Genomic DNA, 10952 nt, shown 5'->3' with positions numbered 1-10952 from the left:
TCAATGACTGGCATGAACATCTTTTGCTACAAGCTCTTTGCTAGTTTTTATTTAAAATAATAACTGAAAAACATAGTTATTCCATAACAGCAAACTGAAATGATGGCTATGTAGAAATGGACTGAGAAGAAGTTAAGACTTGCTTCCAAGCTGAAGGGACAATTTCATCATAACCCAAACTCATCTGAGGGTCAATTATCTCATCCAGTACAATAGAGGGGCTTCAAATGATGACTACACAAGATTTGTCACAGCACTTATTACATAAGTTAAGTGAAGAAGTTAATGCACTGTGAGAATGGTGAATCACAGCAAGCAGCTACGCCAGGGAGTGGAGGTACAAAATGAGTACAAAGTAAGAATCTCCATACGAAGACAAGGAAAGCATGATCCCCTTCTGTTAATGGGTTTGCTGTCCACCTCCAGGAATATCATACTGATGACATCTTAAGCATACACAGTCTTCAGTTACATGGAACACAGTGCAGCACACTAAGCCACTTGTGGCTGTGTTTAACCATGGAACACAGTACAGGACACTAGTGACTTGTGGCTGTGTTCAGCCACGAAACACAGTACAGCACAGTAGGCCACTTGTGGCTGTGTTCAAAGCATACACAGTCTTCATTTACATGGAACACAGTACAGCACACTATGCCACTTGTGACTGTGTTCAACCATGGAACACAGTACAGTGCACTATGCTACTTGTGGCCGTGATTAACCATGGAACACAGTACAGCGCACTAGGTGACTTGTGGCTGTGTACAACCATGGAACACAGTACAGTGCACTATGCCACTTGTGGCCGTGATTAACCATGGAACACAGTACAGCGCACTAGGTGACTTGTGGCTGTGTACAGCACACTAGGTGACTTATGGCTGTTTAACCCACGGAAAAAATAACTACGTCAAGAACAAAAACAAGTTTATTCTGCAAACCTTTCGGGTCAACACCCTTCCTCAGTGCATTACAAAAACAGTCCGCTAGCTAACCTATCACACATTCTCTGCTATCTTCCTCATATAACTATTATGAAGAATTCATAACATGGATTGTAAGGTTAAGGGCAAATTATAAACCTGGTATTAATAGTGTGGCTAGTATAAAGCCTATTTTAGTAAAAAAAAAAAATAAAAAGAAGTTTAATTTAATGATAATAATATTACAAAATATAGAGAAGTAGAATGGATTTAAAATGAATTTATTATGTTTTATGTGACTTAAGTATGAGTTTTAACATTTTTATGAATTCTTCATAATAGTCATATGAGGGGATGGGAGAGAATGTGTGATAGGTTAACTGGCTGACGTGATTAATTGAAACTCCTATTTAAAATGTATGTATTAACAGATTTTATAATGCACTGAAGAAGGGTGTTGACCCAAAAGTTTTGTAGAATAAACTCGTTTTTGTTCTTGACTTGGTTATTTTTTGCTGAAGGAATTGACCGTATCTGAATTACAGCATTGACCATTTTGCAGTCTTTAGTCTGGGGTAGTTCACAGCCGAACCAAGATGGGGGACATAAGCCAGGGTAGTCTGGGGTTGTCCACAGGCGAACCAAGGTTGTGGTACCTAAGCCAGGGTAGTCCACAGTTGAACAGAGATAGGGGGACCTAAGACAGGATAGTCCACAGGTGAACCAAGATAGGGGGACCTAAACCAGGGTAGTCTGGGGGTATTCGATAGGTAAACCAAGGTAGGGGGACCTAAGCCAGGGTAGTCCATAGGTGAATGAAGATAAGCCAGGGTAGTCTATAGGTGAACCAAGGTGGGGGGACATAAGCCATGGTAATGTGGGGTAGTCCATAGGTGAGTCAAGGTGGGGGACCTAAGCCAGGTGAGTCACGGTAATCCACAGTTGAACAGAGATGGGCGACCTAAGCCAGGGCAGTCTGGGGTACTCCATAGGTGAACCAAGATAGAGTACCTAAGCCAGGTTAGTCTGGGGTAGTTCATAGGTGAGCCAAGGTGGGTGACCTATGCCAGGGTAGTCCATAGGCGAACAGAGTTGGGCGGGACCTAAGCCAGGGTAATATGGCATAGTCCACACGTGAACCGAGTTAGGGTGACCTAAGACAGGGTAGTCTGGGGTAGTCCATAGGTGAACCAAGATACGGAGACCTAAACCAGGGTAGTCTTGGGTAGTCGATAGGTGAGCCAAGGTAGGGGGACCTAAGCCCGGGTAGTCCACAGGTGAACCAAGATGGGGGACCTATGCCAGGGTAGTCTGAAGTAGTCCATAGGTGGACCAAGATGGGGAAACCTAAGTCAGGGTAGTCTGGGGTAATCCACAGGTGAAACAAGTTAGGGGGACCTAAGCCAGGGTAGTCTGGGGTAGTCGATAGGTGAACCAAGATAGGGGGAACTAAGCCAGGGAAGTCTGGGATAGTATCATAGGTGAACCAAAGTGGGTTAACCTAAGCCAGGGTAGTCTGGGGTAGTCCACAGGTAAACCGAGATAGTGGGACCTAAGACAGGGTAGTCCGTAGGTGAACCAAGATGGGGGAACATAAGACAAGGTAGTCTGGGGTAGTCCATAGGTGAACCAAGATAAGGGGACCTAAGCCAGGGTAGTCTGGGGTAGTCGATAGGTGAGCCAAGATGGGGGGACCTAAGCCAGGGTAGTCTGGGGTAGTTCATAAGTGAACCAAGATAAGGGGACCTAAGCCAGGGTATCCTGGGGTACTCCACAGGTGAGGCATGGTGTGGGACCTAAGCCAGGGTATTATCGGGTAGTGCATAGGCGAACCAAGGTGGGGGGACCTAAGTCGGGTTAGTCTAGGGTAGTCCATAGATGAACCAAGGTGGAGGGACCTAAGCCAGGGTAGTCTGGGGTAGTTCATAGGTGAACCGAGACAGAGAGACCCAAGCCAGGGTAGTCTGGGGTAGGGTCCCACAAGTATTTTAATTGATTTTGTTTAGCCTACCTAGTAAGGTTGAGGATGTAGAAGGGAGTGAAAGAAGACTGCAACAGTGAGTACCATTCCCACATCTACATTTATGGTAAGTGTACACAACTGTACTATGTTCTTTGTGTTACACTGCTGCAGTCCTAACTGATGGAAAAATTCCCAAAGCTTAATTGAGGGTGGAAGGAGATCAAGGAGAAGAGAGGATTTGCTATAAGACTGCAGATGCAAATCCTGCTCTAGACTTAGAAAAAGCTGCGAGATGGTAGTGCCTAGTAAAGGTATGCACATAAGACCAGGTGGCTGCCTCCAAAATGTCTTTAGTGGGGACCCCCTTAAGGAAACCTGCAGAAGTTGCTGTGGCCCTAGTTGAGTGTGACCTAATCAATTCAGGGGGATTTGTGCCATGATGGCTGTAACAGAAAGAAATGCAGTGGGATATCCATTTAGAAACTGTTTAGAAGCTGGCTTTGCTTCAGTCAGGGGCAAAGGTTACAAACAGCTGTTCTGCTTCCTCAAAGACTTTGTCCCGTCTAGGTAGAAGCATAGCATTCTGTGCACAACCAAAGAGTGAAGTATTCTTTCTCCTCTCTTCTGAGGGTTGGGGAAGAAGGTAGGTAGATGAACGGCCTGATTTAGAGACACATTTGTCACAACTTGGGCATGAGAGAAGGGTTAATTCCAAAGGAGACCCCGTCTTTACAAAGATAATGAGAAGTTCCACTGCCATTAGGGCCTGCGACTCACATACCTTCCTGGCTGAAGCGGCAGCCAATAGTAGGCAAGTTTTCCAAGTAAGAAACTTTAAAGAAGAATTAACTGCATGCTCAAAAGGAGTCATAGTCAATTTTTCTAGGTCACAGTTGAGGTCCCATGGAGGGGTGGGGTTCCTCCTGGGAGGTCTAATGTGGATTACACTCCTAAGAAATTGCTTCAGCAGGAGGTGTGACAAGGTTGAAGGAAGCGTAGGGATGTGAGCAGAGATGGCTGAGGCATGTACTTTAATGGAGGAGTAGGAGAGAGGCCTTTATCCACCAGACTGGCAAGGTACTCCAGGATGGTTGAAATGCAAGCTGAATTTGGCTCATGGTGGCGATTCTGGCATCAAAGAGAGAATCTTTTCCATTTCGCTGAGGAAGATTTTCTAGTGCTAGGCCTTCTAGACTCTTAGAATGTTTTGCACCTGCTGATTAAGTTGGTGTTGCAGTTGGGTGCTGTGGAATTATCCAGGCTGAAAGGCTGAGAGTCTGAAGATTAGGGTGAACAATGCTCCCCTTCTTTTGGATGAGGTGGTCAACCCTCTGTAGTAACCGCCAAGGTTTCTGATTGGTGAGCTTGAGGAGTAGGGGAAACCAGTGTTGTCTGGGCCAGTCTGGTGATATCAGTACAGCCCTTCGACCCTCTTTCCTTTTCATTAGAAGCACTCGAGGTAGAAGAGGCAAAGGGGAGAGGCATAAATGAAAAGGTGAGTCCGTGGGAAGGAGAAAGTACAGTTGTGTACACTTACCATAAATGTAGATGTTCGAGTGTATTCACTGTTGCATTCATCACATTTGGGTTATCTGCTTGCAGTAGCCCTCAGTCGGTCTGATTATCAACGTCTTGGATCCTGCGTCAGTTGCTGTCTCATCTTCCATGACGTCAGGTAGTCAGGGGTATAAAGCATGCAGCTGATGCTATTACATCAGTTTTTCTTGCCCCAGATGTCAGGTGCCCCCATAATGTGAAGCAATTATATACAAGGTTACACCTCCAACAAAAAGTAAATACACCAAAAGCTGTAAGCATAGTAAACAAGGAGAGAGGCATATATAGTTAATAGAAGTCAGGGGGCTGGAGGGAGGGTAACTAGGACTGCAACAGTGAATACAAATCGAACATCTACATTTATGGTAAGTGTACACAACTGTACTATGTTCTTCGTGTTTCACTATTGCAGTCATCACATTTGGGAAGAAGTGTTTCACTGTTGCAGTCATCATATTTGGGAAGATTCCCAAAGCTAAGGATGGAAGGTGGCAGTTAGATTACATTAGTACCAGCTAAAAGTCCCTGCAGGACTGTAGTGGCAAAGCCAGCTCTGGATTCAGAAAAAAATGGCAAGTGGTAATGCTTGGTGAAGGTATGTACAGAACTACAGGTAGCAGCTTCTAGGATGTCCCTGGTAGGGACACCTCTGAGAAAGGCTGTAGAGGTAGATGCAGCCCTGGTTGAATGTGGTCTTATCCCTTGTGGGGTATGTTTTCCATGGTGCTTATAGCAGAAATTAATGCCTATCCACTTAGAAATGGTTTGCTTTGAAATGGCCTTCCCCTCTGCCCCTGCAGCAAATGCCACCAGCAGCAGTTCAGATTTCCTGAGAGGCTTAGTCCTGTCCAAGTAAAATCTAAGTTGTCTGTGCATGTCCAAGGAGTGCAGTATTCATTCCCCTTTGTTCAGTGGATTAGAAAAGAAGGTTGGCAAATGAATGGACTGATAAAGGGCCACACTGGATACCACCTTGGGCATGAAGGAGGGATTGGTCCTGACGGACACCCTGTCTAAAAGGAAAGTGGTTTTCCAAAAAAGGAATTTCAACTCTGCATTTGCAGTTGGCTCAAAGGGAGGAACAGTGAGCTTTTCCAATACAAAGTTCAGGCCCCAGAATGGAGTAGGGGCTCTCCTGGGTGGTCTTAAGTTTTTGGCTCCTCTAAGAAATTGCTTCAGCAGTGGATGACAGAAGAGGGGTGGCTCTATTATAATGAGCTGAAATGGCAGAGGCATGAATTTTGATAAAAGAAAAGGAAAGGCCCTTGTGAAGCATCTCAGTTAAGGATTGAAGAATATCAGGTAAATTGGGTACTGCTGTGCCCATCCCCTGAGTTTGGCTCCAGGAACAGCATCTTTTCCATTTTTCGGCATAGGTTTTTCTAGTACTAGGCCTCCTTGCCTCCAGAATGACATCCATCACTTACTTACTGAGGGATGGTAACGGAGAGGTCAGGTAATTATCCAGGCTGCAAGGTCCAGGGTTTGAAGCTGTGGCTGCAGAATATAGCCCTCCTGCTGGGACAGCAGGGCAGGGGTCTGAGGCAGGTGCCATGGTGCCAGCAGTGACACACTGGACAAGAAGGGGTACCCAGTGTTGGTGAGGCCTGTCTGGTGCAATCAGTATTGTCCTTGGTTTGTCCTGTTTGATCTTTAGTAGCACTTTGGAGAGGAGAGGCAGAGAAGGAAAGGCATAAGCTGATAGGTTTTTCCAGGTGAAGGACAGGGCATCCACTTTCCAAGCTTGTTTGTGAGGAGTCCTTGTGCAGAATTTGTCCAACTGGTAGTTCTGAGGGGAGGCAAAAAGGTCCATCTCTGGGCTCCCCCATTTGTTTCTCAACATGTTGAATATTTTTGGTTCCAGTTTCCACTCGTGTGGATCCATGAAATTTCTGCTTAGGTCGTCTGCCAGTGTATTTAGCTTTCCTGGCAGGAATTGAGCCTGCAGGTGCACTTGGTAGCTTAAGGCTGTGTTCTGCAGAGCCATGGCTAGTCTGCAGAGAGGGTATGAGTGGGTTCCCCCTGCTTATGTACCACATAACAGTGGTGTTGTCTGTCTTTACAAATAATTGTCCTGGAAGAATGTGATCCTTGAAGGCTGTCCAAGCCATCTGTACAGCTAAGATTTCTTTTTGACTGATATACAGGTGCATTTAAATGATTTTGGTTCCATTTGCCCTGAATGCACTGCTCTGCCAAGTGAGCCTCCCATGCATAGTCTGATGCGTCTGTTGTTAGGGTTTGGGCGGCAGGGGGTAGAGTAAATGGCAGTCCCTTGTTCTGGTGGCAGGCCTCTGCCCACCAAAGGAATTCTATCTTTAGACAAGGTATGATAGGAATCATTGATTCTAGATCCTGAGAATGTTGACAAAGTAGGCTTTTTAGATACCATTGTAGCTTCCTCATATGTAGTCTTGCATATGGAATTAGTAGAATGCAAGAGGCCATGAACCCCAGTGCTTGCAGTATTTTCCTTGCAGACAGCTGGGTCTTTGTGGACAGTTGATTGAAGTCGGCTGTCGAATGAGCTTGTTTCTCTGGCGTGAGGTAGGCCATCTGGGAAGCTGTATTCAACCTTGCTCCCAGGAATACAATTTGTTGACGGGGTACAATATTTGATTTATTTTTGTTTATTGTGTACCCCAGAGAAGTTAGCAATTTCTTTACAAATGCCAGATGATTTAATAGCATGCCCTGGCTTACTGCCTGAATTAGACAATCGTCCAGGTATGGGTATATTTGAATATTTCTTTGCCTGCAAAATGCAATGACTGGAGCTAGGCACTTTGTGAACACCCTGGGCGCAGTTAAAAAGCCAAAGGGCAGTGCAGAGAACTGATATAGTGCATGTAGCCTGCGCTGAAGTGCAGATATCTTCTACAAGATTCCCTTATTGGGATGTGCAGGTAGGCTTCCTTTAAATTCAGTGTTGCCAACCAGGCATTTTTGTCTAGCATGGGAAGCAGCTGATGAAGAATTAGCATCTTGAATTTTGGGATTACCAAAAATGTGTTTAGGATATACAGGTCCAGGATAGGACGCCAGGAATTGTTTTTCCTGGGTACCAGGAAAAGTCTTGAGTAAAAACCTTGCTCCCATTCTTCTTCAGGGACAGGTTGAATAGCCCTGATGCTTAAAAGAGAGAGAAAGTACAGTTAGTTGTGTACCTACCATAAATGAAGATGTTCGAGTGTACTCACTGTCGCAGTATACATAAAGTACAGTTGTGTACCTACCATAAATGAAGATGTTCGAGTGTACTCACTGTTGCAGTATACATAAAGTACAGTTGTGTACCTACCATAAATGAAGATGTTCGAGTGTACTCACTGTTGCAGTATACATAAAGTACAGTTGTGTACCTACCATAAATGAAGATGTTCGAGTGTACTCACTGTTGCAGTATACATAAAGTACAGTTGTGTACCTACCATAAATGAAGAGGTTTGAGTGTACTCACTGTTGCAGTCATTACAATTGGGTTATGCTGCAGGCAGGCTACCCGCAGTCAGCCCGAGTTCCAAAGTCTAGGTCCGGCATCAGTTGCTGTCGCCTCCTCCCTGACATCAGTGCGCCAGGGGTATAAAGGATGCAGCCAAAGCCATTTTCTTCAGTTTTTCTTGCCCCAGATGTCAGGTGCCCCTAAAATGGTAGGCTAAATTATGCCAATAAGCATGCATACAGAAAAAAAATACAGTTTTGTACCTACCATAAATGTAGATGTTCGAGTGTAAACACTGCTGCAGTCATTACACTTGGGTTATCCTGCCATCAGGCAGTTCCCCAGCAGGCCTGAGTTCCAAAGTCTTGGTCCGGCATTGGTTGCGGTCGCCTCCTCCCTGACGTCAGTGCAACAGGGGTATATAAGATGCAGCCGACGCCATTTTCTTCAGTTTTTCTTGCCCCAGATGTCAGGTGCCCCTAAATAGGTAGGCAATTCAAATTGCTAATAAAACATACATAAGAAAAGCAAACAACATACTTTCAGCTACCAGCAAATACTCTCTATAGGTAGTAAAAGGTAGAGGAACTAAGTACGTACTAGCCAGTAAGAGAGGAAGGAGGGAGGGTAACCTGGACTGCAGCAGTGTCTACACTCGAACATCTACATTTATGGTAGGTACAAAACTGTACTATGTTCATCGTGTGACACTGCTGCAGTCATTACACTTGGGTAGAATCCCAAAGCTGAGGTAGGGTGGTTGGTTCTATAAGGCATTAGGGGTGGCTATAAGGCCCTGCAGCACTGCAGAGGCGAAGCCAGCTCTGGATTTAGAGTATAGAAGCAGATGGTAATGCTTGGTGAAGGTATGCACAGAACTCCATGTTGCTGCTTCCAAAATATCCTTGGTAGGTACTCCTCTGAGGTAGGCAGTTGAAGTGGCTGTTACCCTGGTGGAGTGAGATCTAATGCTGTTAGGCACAGGTTTTCCATGGTGCGTATAGCAGAAACGTATGCAATGTCCTATCCATTTGGAAATAGTCTGTTTCGAAATAGCTTTTTCCTGTGCTGCTGCAGCATATGCTACCAATAATTGCTCAGATTTTCTGAAAGCTTTGGTTTTGTCCAAGTAGAAGCATAACTGCATGTGAATGTCCAATGAATGCAGTAGTCTTTCCCCTTTATTCTGTGGTTTTGAATAAAAAGTAGGCAAGTGAATGGTTTGGTTTAGAGACACACTTGAAAACACCTTAGGCATAAACGTAGGGTTAGTTCTTAAGGACACCCTGTCCTGGTGGAAAATGAGGAAAGGTTCCACTGCCATTAGTGCCTGTAATTCTGAAACTCTTCTTGCAGAAGTTATTGCCAGGAGCAGAGCAGTTTTCCAAGAAATGTATTTTAATTCTGCCGTGCTAGCTGGTTCAAAAGGAGGTAAAGTCAATTTTTCCAAAACAAAGTTGAGGTCCTAAGTAGGAGTAGGTGCTCTACGGGGCGGTCTTATGTTTTTAGCCCCTCTGAGATACTGTTTTAGCAAAGGATAAGAGAAAATCGGTGGATCCGTGTTGTAATGTGCAGAGATGGCAGAGGCGTGGATCTTGATGGAAGAAAAGGAGAGACCTTTGTCCAGCATCTCAGTCAAATATTGTAGTATCTGAGGAATGTTTGGCACAAGAGGATCAAGGCTGTGAGCCTGGTTCCAGGCACAGAATCTCTTCCATTTGTCCAAGTAGGCTTTCCTGATATTAGGCCTTCTGGCCTCCAGAATGACATCCATAACTGCTTTGGAGAGAGGCATTGCTTGCATGGCTAGGGAATCTTCCATGCAGCTAGGTTTAGTGTCTTTAGCTGGCTGGTGGAGTAACTGATTGTTGTGCTGAGACAGCAGATGTGGTATTTGAGGCAAAATCCAGGGTGGTCCTTGAGCTAAGTTTTTTAAGATTGGGTACCAGTGCTGGCGTGGCCAGTCTGGTGCAATCAGGATCATTTTTGGCTCTTCTTGCCTGGCTTTTATGAGTACCTTTGGGAGAAGAGGCAGTGGTGGAAAAGCATATACTTGTCGGTTTGTCCTGCTGAATGAGAGGGCATCCACTTTCCATGCTTGCGGATGGTAACTCCTTGTGCAGAATTTCTTTAGCTGGCAATTCATTGGGGGAGGCAAACAGATCTATGGCTCCACCATTTCTTTATCATCATTCTGAATATTTGAGGATTCAATTCCCATTCGTGGGGATCCATGATACTTCTGCTTAAGTCGTCTGCCAGTGTTTTTCTCTCCTGGCAGGAATTGCGCTTGTAGATGAACTTGATAGTTTATAGCTGTGTTCCACAAGGTCATGGCTTGTCTGCAGAGAGGGTAGGAGTGAGTGCCCCCTTGCTTGTTTATGTACCACATAACTGTGGTGTTGTCTGTCTTTAGTAGTAGTTGTCCTGGATGCAACAGTCCCTGAAAGCTATAAGGGCATTTTGTACAGCTAGCATCTCTTTTTGATTGATGTGCAAATGCCTTTGTCCTGCGTTCCACTTGCCCTGAATACATTTTCCTGCCATGTGTGCACCCCAGGCGTAATCCGATGCATCTGTTGTCAGTGTTTGCCTGGCTGTGGTTTGAGTGAAAGGCTGTCCCTTGTTGAGATGACAGGCTTGAGCCCACCATCAAAACTCCTGTTGAAGGGAAGGTATTAGTGGTATAACTGTTTCCAAACTTTGACAGTGTTGAGACCATACATTCTTTAGGTACCATTGTAGTTTCCTCATATGCACTCTGGCATATGGAATTAGTAGTATGCAAGATGCCATGAAGCCCAAGGCCTGCAGAATTTTTCTTGCAGGGAGTTGGGTCTTTGTTGCCATTAATTGAAAGTATTGTGTCAGTTGTCATTGCTTGTCTCGCGTGAGAAAAGCCATCTGGGCCGTTGTGTTCAAGCTGGCATCCAGGAATATTATCTCTTGTGAGGGCACTAGTTTTGATTTCTTTTCATTTACTGTGTACCCCAGGCAACTTAATAACTTTTTTTAAAAACGCCAGATGCTGTAGAAGAATGTCCTTTGCTCTCTGCTTGAATCA

At 45.0% G+C, this 10952-nt stretch overlaps 1 protein-coding gene across 1 annotated transcript in view; it reads right to left on the bottom strand.

Moving 5' to 3' along the window:
* AP3D1 (adaptor related protein complex 3 subunit delta 1) overlaps window positions 1-10952 on the bottom strand; it is a 3080434-nt gene that overhangs the window by 1395075 nt on the left and 1674407 nt on the right. The window lies entirely within an intron of this gene.

This window comes from Protopterus annectens, chromosome 13.part0, assembly GCF_019279795.1.
Source record: "Protopterus annectens isolate FY-2018-M chromosome 13.part0, PAN1.0, whole genome shotgun sequence".
Classification (NCBI taxonomy): domain Eukaryota; kingdom Metazoa; phylum Chordata; order Ceratodontiformes; family Protopteridae; genus Protopterus; species Protopterus annectens.
Note: the sequence above shows the minus strand (reverse complement) of the source record. Positions and strands in the feature narration are given on the sequence as shown.